This window comes from Arachis hypogaea, chromosome 12 (genome assembly GCF_003086295.3).
Source record: "Arachis hypogaea cultivar Tifrunner chromosome 12, arahy.Tifrunner.gnm2.J5K5, whole genome shotgun sequence".
Classification (NCBI taxonomy): domain Eukaryota; kingdom Viridiplantae; phylum Streptophyta; class Magnoliopsida; order Fabales; family Fabaceae; genus Arachis; species Arachis hypogaea.
In genome coordinates, this window is record NC_092047.1 from 93,156,892 (window position 1) to 93,167,822 (window position 10,931).

Here is a 10,931-nt window from a genome sequence, read left to right on the forward strand (position 1 = left end):
AGAAAAAAGCAAGCAGAAAAAGCCAAAAGCTCTTAAAACCAGGAGGCAAGAGCAAAAAGCCAATAACCCTTAAAACCAAAAGGCAAGGGAAATAAAAAGGATCCCAAGGCTTTGAGCATCAGTGGATAGGAGGGCCTAAAGGAATAAAATCCTGGTCTAAGCGGCTAAACCAAGCTGTCCCTAACCATGTGCTTGTGGCGTGTAGGTGTCAAGTGAAAACTTGAGACTGAGCGGTTAAAGTCAAGGTCCAAAGCAAAAACAAAGAGTGTGCTTAAGAACCCTGGACACCTCTAATTGGGGACTTTAGCAAAGCTGAGTCACAATCTGAAAAGGTTCACCCAAGTATGTGTCTGTGGCATTTATGTATCCGGTGGTAATACTGGAAAACAAAGTGCTTAGGGCCACGGCCAAGACTCATAAAGAAGCTGTGTTCAAGAATCATCATACTGAACTAGGAGAATCAATAACACTATCTGAACTCTGAGTTCCTATAGATGCCAATCATTCTGAACCTCAATGGATAAAGTGAGATGCCAAAACTATTCAAGAGGCAAAAAGCTATAAGTCCCGCTCATATGATTGAAGCTCTGTTTCATTGATAGTTTGGAATTTATAGTATATTCTCTTCTTTTTATCCTATTTGATTTTCAGTTGCTTGGGGACAAGCAACAATTTAAGTTTGGTGTTGTGATGAGCGGATAATTTATACGCTTTTTGGCATTGTTTTTAGTATGTTTTTAGTAGGATCTAGATACTTTTAGGGATGTTTTCATTAGTTTTTATGTTAAATTCACATTTCTAGACTTTACTATGAGTTTGTGTGTTTTTCTGTGATTTCAGGTATTTTCTGGCTGAAATTGAGGGACTTGAGCAAAAATCAGATTCAGAGGTTGAAGAAGGACTGCTGATGTTGTTGGATTCTGACCTCCCTGCACTCAAAGTAGATTTTCTGGAGCTACAGAACTCGAAATGGCGCGCTTCCAATTGCGTTGGAAAGTAGACATCCAGGGCTTTCCAGCAATATATAATAGTCCATACTTTGGCCAAGAATAGATGACGTAAAATGGCGTTCAACGCCAGCTCTCTGCCCAAATCTGGCGTCCAGCGCCAGAAAAGGAGCCAAAACCAGAGTTGAACGCCCAAACTGGCACAAAAGCTGGCGTTCAACTCCACAAATGGCCTCTGCACGTGCAACACTTAAGCTCAGCCCAAACACACACAAAGTGGGCCCCGGAATTGGATTTATGCATCAATTACTTACTCATGTAAACCCTAGTAGCTAGTTTATTATAAATAGGACCTCTTACTATTGTATTAGACATCTTTGGTCTCAGTTTTAACCCATTGTTCATCTTAGGAGACTATTGATCACGTTTTAGGGGGCTGGCCATCTCGGCCATGCCTGGACCTTCACTTATGTATTTTCATACGGTAGAGTTTCTACACTCCATAGATTAAGGTGTGGAGCTCTGCTGTTCCTCAAAGATTAATGCAAAGTACTACTGTTTTCTATTCAATTCTTCTTATTTCGCTTCTAAGATATCCATTCGCACCCAAGAACGCGATGAAGGTGATGATTATGTGTGACGCTCATCACCATTCTCCCCTATGAACACGTGCCTGACAAACACTTCTGTTCTACATGAAATAAGCTAGAATGAATATCTCTTAGATCTCCTAACCGGAATCTTCGTGGCGTAAGCTAGAATGATGGCGGCATTCAAGAGAATCCGGAAGGTCTAAACCTTGTCTGTGGTATTCCGAGTAGGATTCAATGATTGAATGACTGTGACGAGCTCCTAACTCGCGATTGCAGGGCGTTAGTGACAGACGCAAAAGGATAGTAAATCCTATTCCGGCATGATCGAGAACCGACAGATGAATAGCCGTGCCATGACAGGGTGCGTGAGCATATTATTCACTGAGAGGATAAGATGAAGCCATTGACAAGGGTGATGCCTCCAGACGATTAACCGTGCCGTGACAGGGCATTGGATCATTTTCCCGTGAGATGACCGAAAGTAGCCATTGACAGTGGTGATGTATCACATAAAGCCAGCCATGGAAAGGAATGAGACTGATTGGATGAAGATAGCAGGAAAGCAGAGGTTCAGAGGAACGAAAAGCATCTCCATTCGCTTATCTGAAATTTCTACCAATGATTTACATAAGCATCTCTATCCCTATTCTATTATTTATTATTCGAAAACATCTTCATCACTTTATATCTGCCTGACTGAGATTTACAAGGTGACCATAGCTTGCTTCATACCAACAATCTCCGTGGGATTCGACCCTTACTCACGTAAGGTATTACTTGGACGACCCAGTGCACTTGCTGGTTAGTTGTATTGAAGTTGTGACAAATTATGAGTGTGTAATCACGATTACGCGCACCAAGTTGCTCACATTGCCAGGGATTGTTTGAGCCTGGACATCACAATTTCGTACACCAGTGATGGATATGGATCATGATTATGATCAAGTTTATGATGAGTATAACTCGAGTTGGGGATGCACGACAGAGGGACAGTCCAATGGTTAGCTACCAGGACTTGTCGGGTTGGCTCTATAACCGACAGATGATATCATCAGCCACTAGGGACAGGCATGCATCATATGCATTCGTGTGACATTGGTTGGGTGTGCATATTATACTTGGTTTGCCTATGTGATTAATTGCTAACTGTTATACTTGTAATAACTGTTTGTCTGTGCTTGAACTTCCTATCTGTGTTTGCATCTAGGACTCTGTTGGATTGTGGTGATTGGTTGTTGGTTGGATTATTTGGGCCTAGGGCCGTGGTTGGAAAGAGATGAACTGACGGTTGATTTCGGTTTTGTGTTTCTAGTTTGGAATTAAAATTATGAAAGGCTATTTTGGTTCCGCATAGATAAACCGTTTTGAAAGGCTTTTGAGTTTTTGAGAATTGAACATTTCTTCTTTCCGAAAAGATTTCCGACTTTACTCTTATTGTAAACCGTTGTTTTTGAAAAGGAGGCATAAGACGGTTATTAATCACTGGTACGGTTTATACTCACGTATCCTATTACAGTAATTCCCAAAAACCCTCTACTGAGAACCCTTTCGAGGATGATGTTCTCATCCCCCTACATTTTTCCCCTTTCAGGATATGGCGCAGAAGTCACAAAGAGTTTATTTAGTTGTTGTTGAAATGCTTTGTATTGCTTTAGACCATTATCTGTACCCTCGCCTTTATCTTGAGATATTCTGTAAGAGGGATAGGAATTGTATTGTCTAATGCTTGTAATATTACTTATATATATATATGTGTATACATATGGATGTACTCTTTTATGAGTTTTGTAAGTTGTATGGTATTTATGGATGTATGTTATCGGATGAAAGTATTTTTGTGAGCGGTATTACGGTTTAAAGTTTTAAACAGGCTCATATTTTAGTAGTAAATAGTATAAAAGTCGTCGTAATGTCCGAGCTATCAGAGTTGCGCAGCCAGAAGCGTGAGCTTTGGTAGTTAGGGTGTTACATATATCATCCATGATAATATTCTTCTATACTATGTTAACACTTTTGTAGGGAACAAGATGATGTTGCTACTATTTTTGTTTTGCATGTACACGCTGAAAACATGCAAGTTTTCGTTGATGATGTTTCTGAATCAACGAACTGCAGAGATGCCAGCATCTTATGGGGCTCCTCAATTCTAAGCAAAGCTCCAGCCCTTTCTCTAGAAATTTTGATCGTTGTTACAGTTGACTCAAAGGAGAACAACCTGCCGCAGTTGCTCACAGCCCCAGTCCTAAAAGGAAGGAGACTCTTCCACTCACCCGATGGGCGAAGCACTGGATTAGCACTGACAAAGTGTTCAAGAGCTGCTACTACTTGCAGCACAACGCATGTAAAATTTCTTGTTTCAGAACATTTATATGCAGCATTGGTTTACATTGAAGTAGTTAAATCAATCAAAACATAATGTGCAAGTCTTGTTGTTTCTAATCAGAAGGTTGGTAAGGCTAGGCCAAAGTTCAAAGCCACTCATGATATGGATTTCAATCGTGAGGATACCCTGTTATTCAACTATTTATTCTCAGATGGATATTCAGACGAGTATATGATGATGATTATTTAGTTCATTTGTTATGTGTGACTCCCTTTAATGTTTGCTTCAATTTAGAGAAACCCTTGTCAGAATGCTCCAATATCGACTCACTAGGTGACATATTCAAACGTTGATACCTGGATGACCTATAGATGGGAGGGTCGTTGAAATGGTAGCAATGCAAAACACATGTTCAAATCAACATGTTAGGCATCCATTCTTTTGGTGCCTCCCACCTCCTTTTGCCGTATGTGGAGCATCATTGGCCTCTATCATTAATCAATAGTTTGAGATGTGAGGATCTGATAATGACATTGGATTCCATTTCAAGAAGACGTCGCCAAGGGATTGGCACTAGAGGAACTCACAGAGACATACATTTCATTTTGGGTGAAACCTAGTCGCTTTCTTAACCATGTGAGTTTTTACATTAGATTATGTATGCCAGATCTTCCCATATTGAAGATGTTGAACTTCACATTGTACATATTAAATCAGATATTTGTTCCAATTGAGGAGTTTTTGGGATATTGGTATTGTATGGTGGTTGATTTCGGGCATAAAGTTGTCTACCATTTGGACTCTTATCCAGATCCCAATATGATAGCTGTCAGGGAATAACCTATGAAAGACATTATGAGTATTCAATTGCACCATGATAGTTTTTAAGCTATAGATTAAATATGACTTGTTCCTTAGATTGTGTAACACCCTAATTACCCTAAGCTTTACCTCGCGTCGTAAAGCAGAGGTTAATCAAAGGTTACGACAATTCTAAAACTTATACATATTTATATATAGAAAGAAATAATAATTCTAGCAGCCCGATGAAGGATTAAGCTCAAAAAATAGAATTCGAAAAGCGCAAAACGTTCACACAAAGCTACACTAAATGATACACAAGATATACATACAGATTTCAAGACATATATATAAATATAACAAAGTATAATAGTCATAAGGACTAGCCGCCATCCACAGAGTTTAAGCCGGCTGGATATATATAGACCTACAGAGTTTTTGAAAGCAAACAGCTTATACAGTATTTCTCTCAAAGTAAGCCTCTGGGACAAAGATAAATAAAAAGTGAGATATTTAAACAAAATAAACCAAAAGACTTCAAAACATAGCAAGGATCCTCCGCTCTGTCACCATCAAAACAACTCACCGAGGTGGGTTGCGACTTGCATCTGAAAAACAACAACTGAATATGGTGTGAGAATCGGAGGTTCTCAGCATGGTAACAATACCCAGTAATGTAAGATGTAAGACCCCGGGACGCCAGAGGCAATCCTAGAGCTTCATACCAAACAAAGATTCATTGCTTAAACGAAAATAAATAACTTAAACTGTAACTAATAAATAAAGGTATCTAAGCTTAGGGGATTTCTAACTAAAACTAGTCACCACTGTCCCACAGCCTTCACCAACCTTCCCTCCGTACGATCCCATCGCCACGGCCTACCTAACCTCCTCAGCACCAGACAACACACAGATAATGCAATCAAGTAATACACAGTTAATATTCAAATATAGCAAATAATTCAAGAAGCAAGTAGGCATATTAAACATTTAAGCAAGCCACAAGTAGTCAAAGCAGACAAGCATATAAGAGATGCACATGATGAATGCCTGCCCTATTGGCTGTGATATCACATGTCGGTTATAGTGCCAAACCCGACACAAAATCCGAACGGCAACTCCCGGATTAGTCTCTCTGTTGCGCATACTCAGGAGGAATAATTCCGAGGGAGAGTGCCCTACCACCTTCTCCTTTCAGAGGGAAACATTTCGAGGGAGAGTTTCCTACCACCTTCCTCTAAATGCCGCATGATTCGTGGGTTAGTGCCCTACTATCTTGCAACCAGAGAGAAACCCATGCTCAGGAGGAAAATTCCGAGGGATGAGTGCCTTACCACCTTCTCCTTTCAAAGGTAAACATTCCGAGGGAGAGTGCCCTACCACCTTCCTCTGGAGCGATAATTATGAGTGAGAAGCCCAACTTCAACCCTCACATTTGACCGTAGGCAGGAGACTGCCAAAGCCCCTACGATGGAGAACAATGCATATTATAATCACAATCTCACTATTAGATATCACTGCTCATAGCACAAGTCCGTTTATATCCATCTCATAGTCCACAATCATTCATCCTCAATGTCTCAAGTTCATAATCAAATCCTTAACGCCACAATTTTATCATACCAATCGTCTTTACAGCACTATACCACTTTACTCATCTAAATCACCCTCAGTACTTCAGAAACCTAAGTCTCCATCTTCTAAACTTTTGCCAGAAATATCTAGTTAAACTCACTTATAGTATTCTCTATGTTTAACATCCAAAAGCAAGCCAAAAAGTCTTAAATAGATGTCGCAGAAGTTTACAAGCTTGTTGGGAAGGTGAAGCAGTTAAAAACAAGATTTTAGTTGAGAAACAGGGCATGTGCGTACGCACAAGGGTGTGCGTGCGCACGCCCAGGAAAGTTTTCAAATGTGTGCGTACGCATAGAGGTGTGCGTATGCACAGGTAGTAAAAATTTCAACTCTGTTCATCCACACAAGGCGTGCGAACGTCCTCAACAAAGTGTGTAACAACCCAGACCACCTGCTAGCACGATATTATCTGCTTTGACACACAAGGTCTCACAGTTTTGCCTTTGACGATAGGGATGATAACCGAAACCCCCACACTCACTTGTCAAAATGCGTTATGCTAGGGAGAGGTATCTACACCCTTATAAGGCATGCTTCGTTTCCCTCCCCAACCGATGTGGGACCTTACAAACTAACCCCCTAAGGGAGTCCAGCGCCCTCGCTGGTACTTCGATCTGGATTCTGGCTCTGATACCATCTGTAATAGCCCAGACTATCCGCTAGCACGATATTGTCCGCTTTGGCACACAAGACCTCATGGTTTTTCCTTTGACGATAGGGATGATAGCCGAAACCCCCCACACTCACTCGTCAAAATGCGTCATGATAGGGAGAAGTATCCACACCCTTATAAGGCATGCTTCGTTCCCCTCCCCAACCGATGTGGGACCTTATAGAGTGCACCTTCCAACGTGTGTGTGCGCACAACTTGCAAAACTTCGTTGGTTGTGTGTGCGTACATAGCGTGCTAGCGCTCCCATCAGCAGTCATATCCCCGTGTGTGCATGCGCACAAGGCTGTGCGTGCACACACAAACTAGAAACTACAAATTCTACAGTATTTTCAGAATTCAGATTTTGACACCAAACTTTGAATTATCATAACTTCCTCTACAAAAATCTATTTCTTACAAACTTTATATCCATTTAAAGATTTTTCAAGGAACTTTAATTTAAAGCAAATTTCAACAAATTTTGAAAACTGAGGCTCAAGTTATGATCCATCAAAGTTCACCAAAAATTTGTTTTTATCAAACTCCTTAAAAACTTACTTTTACCAAAATGTTCATTTCAAACCAAACTACTCACAATCCAAATTTCTACCAAAACAACACCAAAGTCCATACCACTAATTCCTTAACTCAACCATTAATAATCTCCCATTTACACTATTCCACACCATCAAAATCATTATTCTCCAACATCTAAAAATCATCATAAACACTCCTAATTCTCCTCATTCATCAATAACATTTCCACAAATCATCATCAATCATCAACAATACCAACAACTCTCAACAACTATAATAATTCTCAACATTCATCATCAAATCATTAAGCTCCCAAATATTTCACAACAACATTACACATTAATAATTTCTCATACATAGATCCATCACTTACCACCCATCATTATCATAATAATCACCCAACACATATCTCAACACAACATCAATAATCCATCATCATGCTACATATACTCAAAATCATCATACATTATATTCATCAACATCTAATTTCAATCATATCCTATGGTCCACTAGCCTAAGTATCCAGAGATATTACATATTACATAGAGGAGACCGAAACCATACTTTGACCGATTCCCAAACGCACCAAACACCAAAACGAAGCCACCAAGCTTGATCCAAAGCCTCAACCAACTCCAACAAACACCAAAACTTAATCTAACATCACATAACATACAAAAATCAAACCTATGGTTTACAAAAACAACAAAACACAAAGGTTTAGTGAGACATTACCTTACCCAACGAGATTAGGGATAAAACCCAACAATATTCTAATGCTAGATCACCCCTAAACAAACAAAATCACAAAATCTACTCAAAAACCAAACCCAAAAATGCAAAAATGTCAGGGCAGGAAATTGGAGTGTGAGCTTCGAGTTCTTACTAGATTTTCTTAGATAGAAATGAAGAGCTCGACAAGAGCTTTGTGTGGCTATAAACGGCTCGTCAATCGGAGTTCCGTAACTCAAGTTATGGTCACCAGAAGGTGGATGTGAATAGTGACCAAACCCTCACCTCTCTGCTCTTCTCAAGCTGCGCCCCCTTCTTCAAAATGAAGTGGAATGAGCTGAAATGCTCATTAAATGAGCATATATATGTTGGGCCTTGGGCCCGGTCCAATCCGTTAGCGTTTTTGATCCGTTTGCCCCATTTTGGGTCAAAACCTTGATTAGTGCCCGATTTTCAATTTTAAATTATTTTTTTGTCCTTCCAAAACAACAAATCAATTTTCAAAATCTTATTTTTCTCAAAATACAGTACCGGACAGAGTAGAGCCGGTACTGACGGCCTAAGCGCCAATGCGCATTTTTACAAAAACTTTTCGAAAAAGATACGTTTTCCAACTCTGAAAAATTTACTGGAATCAAATTTCACCTTTAAATTTTCAAATTAAAACTTATAAATTTTGAATCTACTCCAGACACTAAAAATTATTTTATTAAAATAGTTTTACGTGAAAAACTCTGGTTCTTACAGATTGTGCATTGCATGTTGGATGTTTCATCTTGGAAGAATCCATGATCTGATGACATCGTCTGTGTATGGTCCTCTTAAAGTAAACATACCTAATAATCTTTAGGATTGACCAATCCACAGAAGATAAGGCATTCCAAATTGCAACACAAGGTTATACCATTCCAAATTTTATCCTCAAAAGGCTATTTATTAGCTTTTTAAGAAAAAAGATTAATTTACTCACTAATAGTTAACGAATTTATGTTCCCAGTGATAGTTTTGGCACGTGGGTTATATCATGGTTGGACCCTGAAGGTTGCTTTAATTCCCTTCACATTAGTGGAGTGGTTAGTACAAATCCTATGTGACACAAATTATTAATTTTTTTTTCACAAAAAAATTTCATTTAGTTTTGACTTCCCTCATAGCTTGACAACTTGACCCTGAGAGGTAGAACTGCTGTGTCCGTTGCTGGTGGACCATTCAATGCTATCAGAGGGCTGATTAGGCTATGGGCACAATCTGGTAGAGGGGTGGTTCTACTTGAGCACGCAACCACACATTTCAAGGAAGGGACATCAATGTAGTGTAGGTTTAGGGTAAATAATGTTAAAATTTTTTATATTCCTCGTTCAAACTCATGATAGCTTGTACATTAATGAGTGGAATAAGGTAGTGTGGGCTAAATAATGCTCCAAGAGCCAACTTGTCTGTTGTAGTCGGCTAAAATATGTTCCTAGAGCCACTCTATCTGTTATAAGGATTTAATGTATTTTGCTTACTAGTTAGAGTTTCAGAACATGTTTCCTTGTATTTGTTATTTTCAATGTTAGTAACTTTATCTTTAGAAATGAGTTAGTTGGTGAAGTTGACTCTTGAAGGAAAATTATTTCTTTATATTATATCTGCATATGGTTATAGATGGCTTGGTGATGACTTCAATAAGACAAAATATAGATACGAAGGATACTTGGTCGCTGGTCCACCCACCTTTTCATTAATATAAAATTCATACTCAACTGTGACTTTAATAAATATATTTTCATAGGAGTTATAGATATGTTTTAAAAAATACAAACTTTGATTGTTTTGTAAAATATAATTTTATGAGAGTCATACATATATTTTAAATGATTATAAAGTTTTACTAGGAACAAATTTTTATTTTATAAATTTGTAAAATTATAATTTTATGAGAGACTTGATGGACATGTTTCTAATATAAAGTACTTTTAATAAAAATAAAAAATGAATGTTTGATCAGTTAATTAAATTTAAAGGAGTTGAATTATGTTTTCTAATGTTAATTATTTTTTTTATCTTCATTCAGTCAAAAAATGTCGCATTTAAAAGATGAATCTATCCAAAGAGGGATAATACTATTATTAATTAATTAGTAGCGACAAATTGAATTCTAAATCGTATTATTCAATGTCATCAAATAAAATACTGAAACAAAGGCAGGGTGCCAAAATGTGATAGCCAAATTTTTGACAATTTTGCTCCTCAATTGATGTTACACATCACCTGTATGCAAAGGTTGACTATGGTCAATAGCATATTATGAGCAAAACCTTATCTTCATCTTTATCCCCTTCTCACAGCTTCCTTTGATGTTAATGGCAATGCTTTGGTATTGTCTCATGGCCAGGCAGGTGTGACATGCTTTAGCACACTTAGGAGATATTCCTATAAAAGAAGAAACGATCAAGCTAGAATGCAACAATTGTCTTTGCTTCCATTTGCCTATGGGTTGGAAAGAGCAAATGCTTACATGCGAAGGCTCCTCAACACACCCACATGATCCTCCACCGACAGCAGTGGCCATGGTCGTTGAGGGAACCCTACTAGGGAAGAACGACTTGAAACTGCTGGAAGACTCCCCAGACATAACAAGCCTTGCAACGCTAACGTAGAAGTCTGAGTAGGTTAGTCCCTTATGTCATGACATGCGTTATTACATACTTGCATTATGATACTGAGTG